Genomic DNA, 13,967 nt, shown 5'->3' with positions numbered 1-13,967 from the left:
GTTTAGTATTGTTGTGTTCCGGGGTGACTAAGCCAGTGTAACTACAAGCACAATGGACATAACGTCTTAGTTCCCAAGATTGGTGTAAGAGATGGTTAATATGTCTTACAGTGCCCAAACCAATGGGCGCTTGAATCGTTTACTATCAGGTGGACCATTTGCTATAATTCATAAAAAAATATATACATTATTAACAGTTTTAAACATGATATCAAATCCATATATGTACATTATTAGTTAAACTATTCATTCTTCGTTACGTTCCATTTATATTTTGGTTTTCAAACAAACCGTATTCTGGGATAACATTAATTGATTGACAGCTGACAGCGAAACACGAGACTGATCGATACAGCTGATAATAGCGGTCATTTATTAATAACTAATATTGGCACCGTACGAAAACAATTGTGGAATTTTGTAGTGACTATTTTTTATAATTCTGTAACTACACTCTGGGTTACTTGATATTTTAGAAAGAGGAATATCTATCTTCAAGTTCCAAAAGCCACTATATATTTGTGTGATGCTGAGCATAGTCCTTCTGTGTTACGTACTTTACGTTACTCTAATACGAGTGTTTTATTGTAACTTACTTCTTAGACTTAGGATAGATTAAAAGTATGTAAAATTATCGTACTAGTTTGGGACCTCCTCGACGTTTACTTCGACAGCGAGAAATGTTAGGTGGACATGCTGCATTATATTAAAAATAAAAGTAAATATATAGTAAATGTTACGATTGTGTTAACTACAGAAACATGTTTTCTAAATACAGGAAATTAATTTATTTAAATTTACACTTAACATTATAATTGATTATTTATTATTATATTTTATTTATTACATTACAATGTAATATTTAATTATTTCAATGTTCCTTCCCCACTTACAATTAAGCACGTTAAAAATGATTGATGTAAGCATTCGCAAGATCGAAACAATGAAACCTTTTTAGTTCGCTCATCATATTTTAAGATGAAACTCAGATTAAAATATAAAAAAAAAACAAAAATGTTATTGAGAACCTTAGAGAGAATCTTACTTTAAGCTTCAAATTTTCCAACATTGGAAAACTTCTCAATACTAAAATAAAAAATATATTATTTACTCAATTTCGACTGGTCATACTTATTAAGATTATTGTCACTTAACAGATCGGTTCCACCGCATAGGACCATCGTTTTATATATCTTTAGTGTCCTGATATACAATATACTATACTAAATTGTATTCCTTATGATTGTATATAGAGATGAATACTATATATTTTAATTTTTAATTACCTTCCAATCCGCAGACAATACGTCTCAATGTTATATATTATTAACATATATTAATATATCGTCTGTCAATCGCCTAAGGTCTATTATGTACCTATGACGAAACAGCAGTCCGAAGGGTTATAATAAAAATTGTATACACTTTAAGGTATCATAGAAATTAAATGTCTAATTTAAAAGCAAAGGCATTACATAGGTATTACATATTTATATAATAATATAGAAGAAAACATTTGCTATTATTATATAATATATGTACACAAAACAAACAATATAGCAATTAAATTAAGCAAAAACACCTTTAGTCTGCCTACCTTACATTAAATATAAATATTGGACAACATCACATACATTACTCTGATCCCAATGTACCTAAGTAGCAATTGTGTTATGGAAATTCAGATGTAACGACGGTACTATAAACACCCAGACCCAAGACAACATAGAGAACTAATGAACTTTTTCTACATCGACTCGGCCAGGAATCGCACCCGGGACCTCGTAGTGGCGTACCCATGAAAACCAGTATACACACTACTCGACCACGGAGTTCGTTAAACACATATTTTTTGACAAAATATTATTAATAGCGAACAACAGCCAAATACCTCGACTTATGTGGTCGAAAAGTGATAAAAGGCGTCCGAACTAACAAATGTCACTCATTAGTTTGATCAGCGCGATGAGTGTCAGGTGTCGTGAGCGAACACACCGATGAACCCACACGTGCACTCAATATGTAGCTCGATTATACATTGTATTTAATAAATACCAGCATTCGTAGTGTACAAAATAAATAAGTTCCAAAACTATCAAAATATTATTCATAACGTTTACATAACAAAATAAACATTACCGATCAATAAATAATAAATATAATTTCAATAAATTAACTGGAGGAAATATAATCAATACAAGGAGTCTAAAATAAAAATATCATATTCTTACGATAACGCAACGCAACGCACGCAGCATCTTTACAAGTCATTAGACGCTCGTCGACCCCCCTCCCCTCCTACGGGCTCCCCCCGCCCGTTTGTAATTAACCGGGGGCCATAAATTGACCCTAACTGTCATATCATATTGATTTAGTCCCGTGAGCCCGAGCTTGTTCATTTTTGAGTTGGCAGCTGCGATACGAGAATGAAAATTAAGTTTTTTTGTAATGTAATAGATGAACCATCCTTCTGGCAACATACTGTACTGTGTTACAATTAATATTTTAGCCATATATCAATTAGCGCTGGTCATTATATCGGAAAACAAATACACGAAACGGTAAACCATGTATCAAAATAAGGCGATTGCGTTCAACGTGGATAGGTATCGTAGTTTGAAAACTAACTGATAGTAAATATTACAATTGTGTTAACTATAGAAAAATCCTTCCCATTTAGAGAAAATTAATGTATTGAAATGTACACTTAATGTTGCAATGGAAATGGGAGTTACCATGTAATATTTAATGATCTACATGAAGCCTATAATGAAGTGAACTATTTCCACGTAAAACAAACAATCGATTCACACAGCGCGGCCGTGAGTATTCCCATATAAATCTCCGAGGAGCGCGCGTCAACTGATCTAATTTGGCCCACACATGGACCGAAGACAGCGTTATTGCGCCGCGGGAACGAGTGAGCCTGTCAAAACAACGTTAACTAGCGAAATCGAACGAAACATTTGGCCAACGAATGATAGAAAACAAATACTTACTACCCATCCGAGCGGATTCGATTCAACAAACATTAAACGATTTACGATTAATCGTGATCAAAGTCGAACGGAAATAACTCGGGCCGTTATTCCCTCATCGTGCGCATTCGCGCTATGATTATGATCGACGCGTGCACGCACGTCCGCCATGTTTCTCTCGTCGACGATCGCGCGATGTTCCTACATTCATGTCGTTTTCCTTTTTTCTCCTCTATTTTATTGCACTTGTAGCGATCGAACGTTTTTTATTGTTTACTCGATGCCCCGAAATAATATTTGATTAGGTGCCGCGCGATCAAAGATTTATAAAAAGCCTTGCTTAACCGGCGACCGTTGGAACATTTTATTTTGTTTTGATATGCGGTTTGAGGTACGACGCTGATTACTTGTTTGAACGTATTTATTACAAATTGTGAAATTAATAACGTAACATTTGAATTTGAACAGCTTCTTCTCTCAACCATTAATTTTAATGCATTTACATGAACACAGACATCACATATCAAGTCTTTTAGATATGTGATATTCGGTTATAATGTATCATAATAAATTTGAAAGAGCCAACTTTATTGGTGTGGCTAGAACTCGTGGAACTCGAGCGAAGGTTACGAGTAAACTGGTTAAAGCCTGAGCAAACACTGCTAGGGTTTATCTGTTACGAGGAGGGTTAATTATTTCATTTTCTCCTTATAAGCTATTGCCCAACAGTAAAACAGTTACTGACTGTTTCTTTACTGGTTGACGACTTCCATGGTCGAGTAGTGCGTACACCGGTTTTCATGGGTACGCCACTCCGAGGTCCCGGGTTCGATTCCCGCCCGAGTCGATGTAGAAAAAGTTCATTAGTTTTCCATGTCGTCTTGGGCCTGGGTGTTTGTGGTAGGTACCGTCGTTATTTCTGATTTTCCAATTTGAGTAATGTATGTGATGTTGTCCAATATTTATTTATTTACTTTCAATTATACCTTAGAGCATATTTCCCAAGATCTTTCAATCAATCAATCAATTCTTAAAAATCTCTGTCCTGTACATAGGACATATACTGTGTTGCTTTTTTCGGTTTAAAGGGTCAGTTAGACTATGTAAACAGGCAAAAGACATAGCACAGAACCCACGACTGGTGGTGAATTGGCAGTATAATGAACACCTAATTAATATATCTCGCATTGCCTAAGTCTATGAGCGAAGCTGACCACTTGGAATTAGTTAAATACTATATTATTTACAATACATATATATTCTTGTTAATAAAAAGTCAGAAATTCAGTATTCAACGCACATAATTTAATTAATTGCATAACGGCAATTTAGCCAACATATCTCGGTGACGGTTACGAATGATTGACGTTATCTCGTCGTAATATATGTCAAATAACGGTAACACAAAGATAATGTTTACCAAATCGATCAAAATTAAATCGAAACATACTTTATACATGCTCTGATAAGGACTTTTCAATCGTCGTGTTACAGGATTTAACTGAATTTATATCTATAAATAATTCAGTAGTTATTCTTTTACTGAAACAAAAATACATACTAAAATATATCACTGAAGTTCAATTTATATGCCCTGTATGGAAATCAACGAATACTAACTCCACAGTTTTATTATCTCTTAGTCTTGTCTAAATTATATTTTTTTCTAACATAGTATTCAAAATTACTAATAAATAAACTTACCAATAAGTTAGGTATGAACCTAAGGTTATTATGAAATAACCTGAGAGATTTACTTAAAGTATATTTTTTTTCCGCATATCGTTAGGCTGGCGATCTGTCCATGGTATTGTAAGAGACGGGGACTATTATATCTAAAAGTAATTTTAAATATCTTTTACCATACTTATGATACCAGAAAGAGTTCAGAAAAAAATACAATTCGGTCTGTTAGAACTCCTAGTAAAAAACCAACCGCAAATCTATTTTATTTAACATTAGCTTCTGCCCGCGACTTCGTCCGCGTAGATATCGGATTTGTGACAGGATTGCGTATCTCAAACGGAAATCAAAATAACCCATAGAGATACAAAATATATATTTTTTTAAATAAACAGAAGTAAGAAGACGAATCGGGGATAATGTAGCTTTCGAGTGCTGAAAGATTTTTTTAAATCGGCTCAGTAGTTTTTGAGCATATTCATTACAACCAAGCAAACAAAGTCAACCTCTTTATAATATTAGTATAGATATTTGTGAACAAAACTGACAATATTTTGTTTTAGTTGATTAGAAGTTTTTTTCTCGCATTCACATGACTGTATAAGTATCGGCGAAGTTGCTTAATTCTATGTGCACACCGCCACTCGTATAATTGTATCTTTCCACCAATTACAAACAAATGCAATGAATCCAAAAGCAGCCGTGAGCCGTCTGGTCCAAAAGCGTTGTATACATGAGTCGCGTTAAGTGACCATACGTCGAGAAATATATAAAATTCAATAAATATTGACTGAGCAATAAATATATTATAAACAAACTAGTTTCCAAGTAAAGACACGACCACTAAAAATTCCGAATGACTCGCAGTCAATATATAAATCGTGAAATGTGTCAATTAACTCAGGTCTAATGTTGTATTTATGTAAATTCTCGTCTGACGGACAAACGGACACACGGTTTAGACAAAAAGAAGTACACGGTCATGGACATTTCGATAAATCGGACATTATTTAAAAATGTCAATCGGATTTGGAAAATGAGAGCCACTATCATCATTCACTATAGACGGCTGTTTGAATATCAAGAATTGAAGTTTATTTTAACTACAACGTTGCCGTTATCAGGCTAGACTTTATATTATCTGTGCATATGTATATAAAGAAGAAAAAAAAACACTTAAGTATCCAATAAAAGTCCCAAAATCGGGATAAGGTCTTCTATCTTGCTGAGAAAACGTGGCGCTTATTCCATTTCGCTGCTCCAATGCGAGGCCGAGGGAGACACGATTGGAAGTTTTTTTCATCACCACATGAGATAGGAATTTAACACAATGAAAGCACATAAAAGCTAGTATTGAACCTGCTATCTTCGGTTACGGTTCATGTCTCGAACAAATACAGGCCATATATGTAGCTTTTATTTAAATACTGCATTATAAATACATCGGCTGTATCTCGTGGTAGGTTTTTATGCAAGCTGATTTGGGGTAGTGTCATATATTATTCAGCCAACACACAGTAATATTTCGTATTCGTTTATATAATTATTACATTTTAGCTTCCACGGTTGACCACGTGTGGTTTCTAGGAACCGTTTTATAGTTATCAAAATGGTAATAAAACTAAATTCAGTTAAATATTACATTAATTTATCTCTTCTAAGTAGTCTATTCAGAAATATCCTGACTCGTATGGGTTGCTCCACGCTATTTCCTTAACAGAGGCTGAATTGTGAACACGGTATGACATAGATACTCCACGTTGCTGAACAGATCACCCCGCTAACTTAATTTGTTATTAATTTCGAGCATGAATCATCAATCGATAGAAACAGTCTTTAAAATTTCCAGAGTCGTGTTATTCGTGTTTTTGTTTTTTTCCATTATTAAATAGAATTCGGTAGATTAGTAGTCGGTGGCCTGTATTTTATTTCGAGACATTTATCAATAAAAATTTCAGGATTACATAATTGTTTGTTTCATTGTTGTATGTTAATTGTATTCCTTGTACAGTCTTTGTGTGTTTGAATACATGAATACTAGCATTTTTTTATTTAATGTGTGAAACTCTTACGTGAGAAACGTAAGTGAATCTTTGTCACCTATTTTTGATGGCATTCAAACATATTAGTTACTATTATAATTATTTTAAAAACCGATTCAATACAGGATTATATAGATGATAGAAAGGCGTAGAGCTAATACTCGTTGACTTTCAGCCACTATATATTAAATACATAATTGTATTTAACTAACATATCTTTGTATTTTAAATGTTGAAAATTAGTAAGTACTGAGTTTCTTGCCGGTTCTTCTGGGTAGAATCTACATTCCGAATCGGTGGTAGCTTCACTTAATATAGTTTGTAAAATGACGATTCAAACGTGCTTGTAAAAGCCTACTTAAATAAAGTATATTTTGATATTTGTTCTTGAATTTTCAGTATCTTATAATTGTATGAACTTAAACTAATTAAAATAACAGATGACAGAATCAACTATTGATACGGAATGGGTCCCTTATTTTAATTACTGGTCAATGTAGAACTTCGAAGCATAAATAGCGGGAAAATTCAAAATGTCCGTCCGCCCACGTGTAAGGAGTGGCAATAACTTAACTCCGGTATTCGACTCGTATTCGAGTCGACTACATTTTTTCAAGTCGATTCCGAGAAGCCTAAGTCGATAAGTAAATCGATTCTACCGATTTGATCCGTGATTTATTATTTGTATTGCGTTTCCGTTAAATATATTTTGTCGTTAAATATGTTAATTTTATCACGAAGATTATAAATTGATTTAGAATTAATATAATTAAAGTTATGTTTTTATATAATTGCTATATGTTGATGTTCTGTATATATTTTATTAAAATACTTTTTTTTTTTAAATAATTCTCCAGTAAGGATTCTTATTAACCAATAACTTTAGTATTTGACAAATTTTGATGAGATCTTCGTCATCGTTTATTTTATGGAGTTAAAACATTTGCGAATTAAGTCAATAAGGAAAAGCCACTTTCCAAACGAAACATGACCAAAGTTAGCTTACCTACTCTTAAACTTTAACAAAGCGTAGTAGGTATTGTACCTAAATCCTTTCCCGACTGTACAGAGTATCGTAGCAATGGTTTTCATATCTGATTTACACAAATATAATCTGTATATTCAATATAATTTAATAATAATTCAATGTAATATTTTTTAAATGATAAAATTAAAAATATTTAATTTAGCATTCATATTAAAATTTCCTTTTATCCAAATTAAACCTATTACAAAAAAAAATTGCCATTATTTCTAACAAATCGAAAAAATAACATATTAAATCAAGATTCACACGTCTCTACTGCAATGCGTGACTGATTTTAACAACATAAACCGGCAATTAGCAAACAAGATGGCCGCCTGCGCCCGCGCGGCCAATGTCAATACCGACATAAATCATCCGCCATATTTATTTCGACTATTAAACATATTTATTCACGTTTACCGCTTTGTCTTTGAATGTACGCGATCACAATTACAATAGTCATTTTAATGCAGTCGATGGTTTCGATTGAGTTATTAATGAATATACATCATTCATAGCCCCGGGCTATTGAGAAAGAAATATTTTATTATTGTTTGAATATGTTGTCTATTTATATGTTTTGAAATGTTTATCGCATGTTTTATAATAACTCGTTTATTATGAGAACTCGACTCGCGACTTTTTTTGAAAGAGTTCTTTGTTGGGATTGAGATCCTTATAAACTATCAACTGTTGTATGGTTCATTTGAGAAAGAGAAACTATTTAGTTTAAGAGTGGTTCTTCTTGATATAATATCCCTTACAACCATGTCATATTTGTTATATTGGTACAGTTATTAGAGAACTAACTTAGTCCTAGTCGACTAAAATGAACCTACCTCAAGTTTTAACATGTTCATTGTAATTGTTATGAAGTTTGAAACATACTAGTATTATATTTATAACGATGTACTTTTTTTTTTCAATGTTGGACTTTAAAAATTAATAAACATACAATTAGAAATTAAATTTGAATTAAAATATTGAAATATAAAACCTTTATTTTTCCTTTATAAATTTAATGAATTGAACATTGTATACAATAATATAATTTATTTACCAATAAATGTATCTACTGACTTTTTTATTTATCAAATTTTCTAAAAGAAAAATATAAATATTTTTATGAAGTAAAAGCATTAAAATAATTTGTATTTACAACTTCGATAATTTCTAAATCATAAAAGTTGAAATGTGGTGTGAATTGACATAAATAGTCGGACTTTGTATAAAGATTAGTGATCACGTTATTAAAATTGTAAAAATACAATTTAACAAAATATTATATAAATATATTTCTTTTAAACATGTTTAAAATATTTTTATTAAATTTTAGACTGAGTTAATATTTTATTTTTACGAACCTATTTGCTTACAAAATTAAAATTCATATTTTTTATTTACTTACATGAAAAATATGAATACGTTATGTTTTACTGTTGCCAATTTTGATTTTGTTATTTTATATTTCAAAAAAATATATATTTCAGATTAATGAATCTAAAAGATTTTAATGAATTTGATTTTTAATTTTAACACGTATTTGAAAATCTCAATAACGATGTTACACGTTTAAGCTATTAGAATTACCTACCTACTATATTTAGTAGGTATACTAACTTGTACCAACTGTTACCAGACCCAAAAGTGTAGTTAAAGGATGATTGTAACTGGTTCACAATTTACATGTGTAGTTAGTACTCATACTAAAATAATATTTTAACAAAACTCCGTAGCCTTTGGAAAATAAATGTATATTTTCAAGTTAATAATAATGCAAGTCTTGTTATCCTTTATAACCTCATACATTAAAAAGAGAAAGCAATATTTCTTACAAATTAATTTAAATTGTTTACAAATCTGTTCTGTGGTTTCAGGCAGTTGTTGAACCCTTGCAATTTATTGAAAATCCTGAGATAACTAGGTACCTACTTCGAACTGAATGAGGAATTTGTTAAGTTAATCGATATTCATATATTAATTTCATACATTAATCTAACAAATTAATATTGTATGTTATCATATATTAATATTTACATATCATCATATTGTATAAACGTATTTGTTTTCTTTGTGTCATTGTAGGTACTACACAATATGAAAATAATATCCATACCTTCTAATGTGATCATTGGGAAAGTAACTGTCTGTTACCTCTTCTCGCAAACCACATTTAGATGAACTTTGGTATCGAGAAAGTTTGAGTCCCGAGGACAGTGACATAGGCTATTTTTTAATTCACCCCTCGAGGGAGAAAAATGGGCGTGACGGTTTTCGTGCTATAGGTAGTTTTAAATTTACAAATTTCGCTCGGGTAAAGCCGCAGGTTCAGCTAGTAAATATTAAATAAAATTCATTAGTTCTATAACCGACATCGACAAATATTTGAATAAGCCGTTTCGTGTTTCGCTTGCCGTTTGTTGGTCTTCTAGACGACTGTTAAGTTTGTATTTATTCTTCAAATATTTGTTTGTTCGCTCTACCATTATACGTGACGAAAATGAGTATTTTGAATTTTTAAAAGCGACACCTTTTGTAAAATAACGGTCTGGAACAGTGTGATGAATAAGCTTTCTGAGGCATTTGCCAGTGACTTTCGTCTGTGGAGTTTAAGATTATTAATTAAAAGCGTTAATAAATATTTTTTAATCTAAAAAGCGTCTTCATCTAAAAAGAACATATCTATTGAATTCCAAAATATATACCTAGCTGTAAAAAATGAGAGTGCCTAAACACAAAATTAATTACAGTGAAGGAAACTACTTAAATAAATATTAAAACAAGTTTGTTTCTATTAATAGAACTCTAAGTACCTACAATTCGGTTACTTGCTTCATAATAAAATACTATTTTAAGTTACGGTACCTACTATATTTAAACTTAACGCTTCAGAAAATTAAAACAAAATTAGTCTTTTTAATACTCATATACACGTCACAATTATTTTATTATTGATTATCATTTATTTAATAAAAATTTGTAATTAAATACAAAATATTTATATTCCTACATTTAGTGCAAATTACTTTTCCAGTTATTAATCCATTTTTTTCAATAGAACAAAAATATATTCACTATTTTTGCTTAAATGTAAAATTTTTAATTTTGACGTTACTAAACCGGTTTGATTATGGTTTGATATGAATATCAATCAGATATACCTATTAATTTCTCTACATTATAAAGCGTATATTATATCCTTATTCATATCTAAGAATTATAACTATAATTATGGTAAAGCGACACGATTTACATAATATACAATAATAAATATTAATAATTAATAACCACCGTGTTTCGGAATGCTATCAATTATGATTTTATATGACACTATCGTGATAATTTAGTTTATTAATAAAACATTTATTAAGAATCATAAGAGAGTAATTACGCGTTTAATGTTTCTATTAGTCGTCATTTTTATTAGTATTTCCATTATGTGCCAATAAAAGTATAATAATATTAGTATTAAATATAAAATCCGAAATATTTTAGGCGCAATTTTGTGAATGCTAATATGACAGTATTAATATATAATAAATAAACTGCTTAATTTTTAATATACTTAATTATTAATAATATTTGATTTATTAACAACTAATTTGTTGTAACTTAAAACAAGCTATGCAATGCTACATAAAAAATACTCAATTATTATTCGTTTTTAAAATTATTTTACTGACACTTATTATAAAATAAACAAACCAATTTGCTTAACTAAATTAATTAATTTATTTATAAATAGCTATGCAGTAGGTACGACGTGAATACAAATTACTGGCACAATGTACCTAATTATATTTATATTATTCAAATAACTTTAAAAATATACAACATTTAAAAATAACTTTAACTGAAATACCTATTCGTAAATATTAAATATATTTACAAATATAATCATAACGATATAAGTATATAATTAATAACTAATAACGATAGCTATTATTAATTTTTGTTACGAAATTACTTTTTAAATTTTATCTAAATAGTAACATTTTTGCTGAATGCTAAATTATTTTAACAGAGTATAATGTTGCTACTTATCGTAAAAAATAATGTTTATTAGTATTTTAATAAAAAAGAAATTATACGAAAACAATATTTCATTCAATATAGATATTAATTTAAATAAAAGTCAAAAGTTTTAAATATTAATTAAAATAAATCTATTATTTACAAATAATTTTTCATTATTAAAAAGATTAACATTTACAAAATTTAAATATCTACATTCTAAATTCAAATTTTACAGAACGTTTTTGAAATTGTTTTATCCGTCCGGTGTTTGCGCGCCGTCCCGCTCTAGCGCCCCGCCCCCGGCCCTCAACGTGCATTCAACTACAAGTAAAGATGGCGGATTTGACAAAAAAAATACGCGGGGTGAAAATCACCAGCGTGCATGTAAACGATCAGTTGATTTAATTAAAGGTTAGAATATTATCTGCAATATACATACATAGGTATATAAAATAAATATTTTTATTAATATACGCATTTATATATCACGTCATTTTGTTAAATTTAATAAAAACTTGCATATTGAAATATTTTGAAACAAAGCATTGTTCGTAAAAATTTACATAGAATATTTAGATTAATTTATGGTATGTTTATAAAGTGAATTTTTACTACGTCAATACTTATTAACCACCTTAAACCTACACACACAGCAATTAAGTTACTTACACACAACTATATTATAATATATCAAGGAAGGAACCTTCTTGTATTGAGTACCTATGTCTAAGAATATAGGTTTTATATACCGACTTAACTATTCTTTAAAAACTCTTAAAATAATAACCTGTATACTTGAAATCTTACAAAATATATTTTATTTATAATTGCCATAATGCTGTGTTTTTTTATCTGAAACTTTAGTATGTATACACTCGTAAAATATTTTAATACTTTCGACCATTGTTAAAACCACATTTCAATATTACATAGGATTTTATCATTTTATGTGTCATTTTTAACAAACCTAAACTTAGGTTTTTTCTAACACAAAAGTTTGTAGTTCAGAGTACCGGCGCGGACTGCCGCCGCGTCGCCACTGAGTTTCACGGGCAATTTCCAAAGTTTTCCGCCCGTGTCACGCTACCTAAAACTTGTTAAACCCGGCAAAAGTCACTGTCCTGTTTCAATTTTACATTTTAACCTCATTATAATACATACAAAGGCACATTCAACATTTGAAGTAGGAAAGTATTGTGTGTATAAACTTATCAGGTTTATTGAATAGTATATTTGAACTGTCGCTTCTTACCTGGACGTGGAACAGATATTATTTAGTTTGATAGACGACGAGCAAACGAATGTCACGAGTCCACCTGTCACCTGCACCTAAGCAAGCAACGCGATCAGATATCCTTTGTTTTCCGACTTATATTTGTCGTTCGTCATACGAAACGAATTCCTCACAGCGCGTCGAACCTCCAATCCATCATATAAATTAAACAATCGTATTTGAACAGGTGTTTGGTGTTATTTTCGTCACGTAGTTCACTTCACAGAAACTGGCACTGAGCGAGAGGGGCACTAGTTTTTGGCACTTCGCGATCGTACGGGGTTGTTGCTTACGCTTCGAACGCGTGCGGCGTGCGGCGCGACGTGTTTACACGGTACGAGCGAGCGGGGCGCGGTGCGAAGTGGTCGCGCGCCGCGGCCGGAGTGACGCGTCGCCGCCGAGCGGCTCGCCAGCGCCAAGCGGCGCGCCGACGAACTAGCGAGTAGCGCACTCAATCAAATGTCGAGTGTCCAGCGGATCACCGTCACTATTTGCACGCCTTTTACTATGCATTCCGACGTTGTATTTTTAAATATCAAATATCATATTCATCAATTCAGTTGTTAGAGTATGTTACGATAAATTAGTAATTCTACAATATAATACAAAACGTATATACACCTGTAAAAAAACAACAAAAATTAAAAAAAACATAACAAAAAGTCATATTAAAAACCATAATTTATTTACTAAAATCGTATTTGCGATCCAGAATCATAATAGAAAAACAAATTAAATAAATGTAATAGAACAATACAAAAAAGTAATGTGCATTGAAAAAGTAATCTAGCTGTCCGTCACGTCACTCGTCAGCCGTCAGTCGTCACGCTCGCGGCGCGTCGCGGCGGCGGGCGGCGTGTCGTGACCTTGCAGCGATGCAGCGTGCAGTGTCGCCGTCCCGCTCGCTCCGGGCGGCGCCTGAGGCCCCGCCCCCCGCCCACCGCGCC

At 31.5% G+C, this 13,967-nt stretch overlaps 1 protein-coding gene across 1 annotated transcript in view; it reads right to left on the bottom strand.

Annotated features, from left to right (window-relative positions):
* Positions 1–13,399, bottom strand: part of LOC113396275 (protein tiptop-like) — a 254,112-nt gene extending 240,713 nt beyond the window's left edge. Inside the window, exon 1 of the mRNA XM_026634158.2 lies at positions 13,000–13,399. The gene's annotated coding sequence lies outside the window, so the exon portion shown is untranslated. The remainder of the gene's footprint in view (positions 1–12,999) is intronic.
* Between the last annotated feature and the right edge of the window lie 568 nt (positions 13,400–13,967).

Source organism: Vanessa tameamea, chromosome 8 (assembly GCF_037043105.1).
Source record: "Vanessa tameamea isolate UH-Manoa-2023 chromosome 8, ilVanTame1 primary haplotype, whole genome shotgun sequence".
NCBI lineage: Eukaryota > Metazoa > Arthropoda > Insecta > Lepidoptera > Nymphalidae > Vanessa > Vanessa tameamea.
This window is presented reverse-complemented; position numbering and strand designations above follow the sequence as displayed.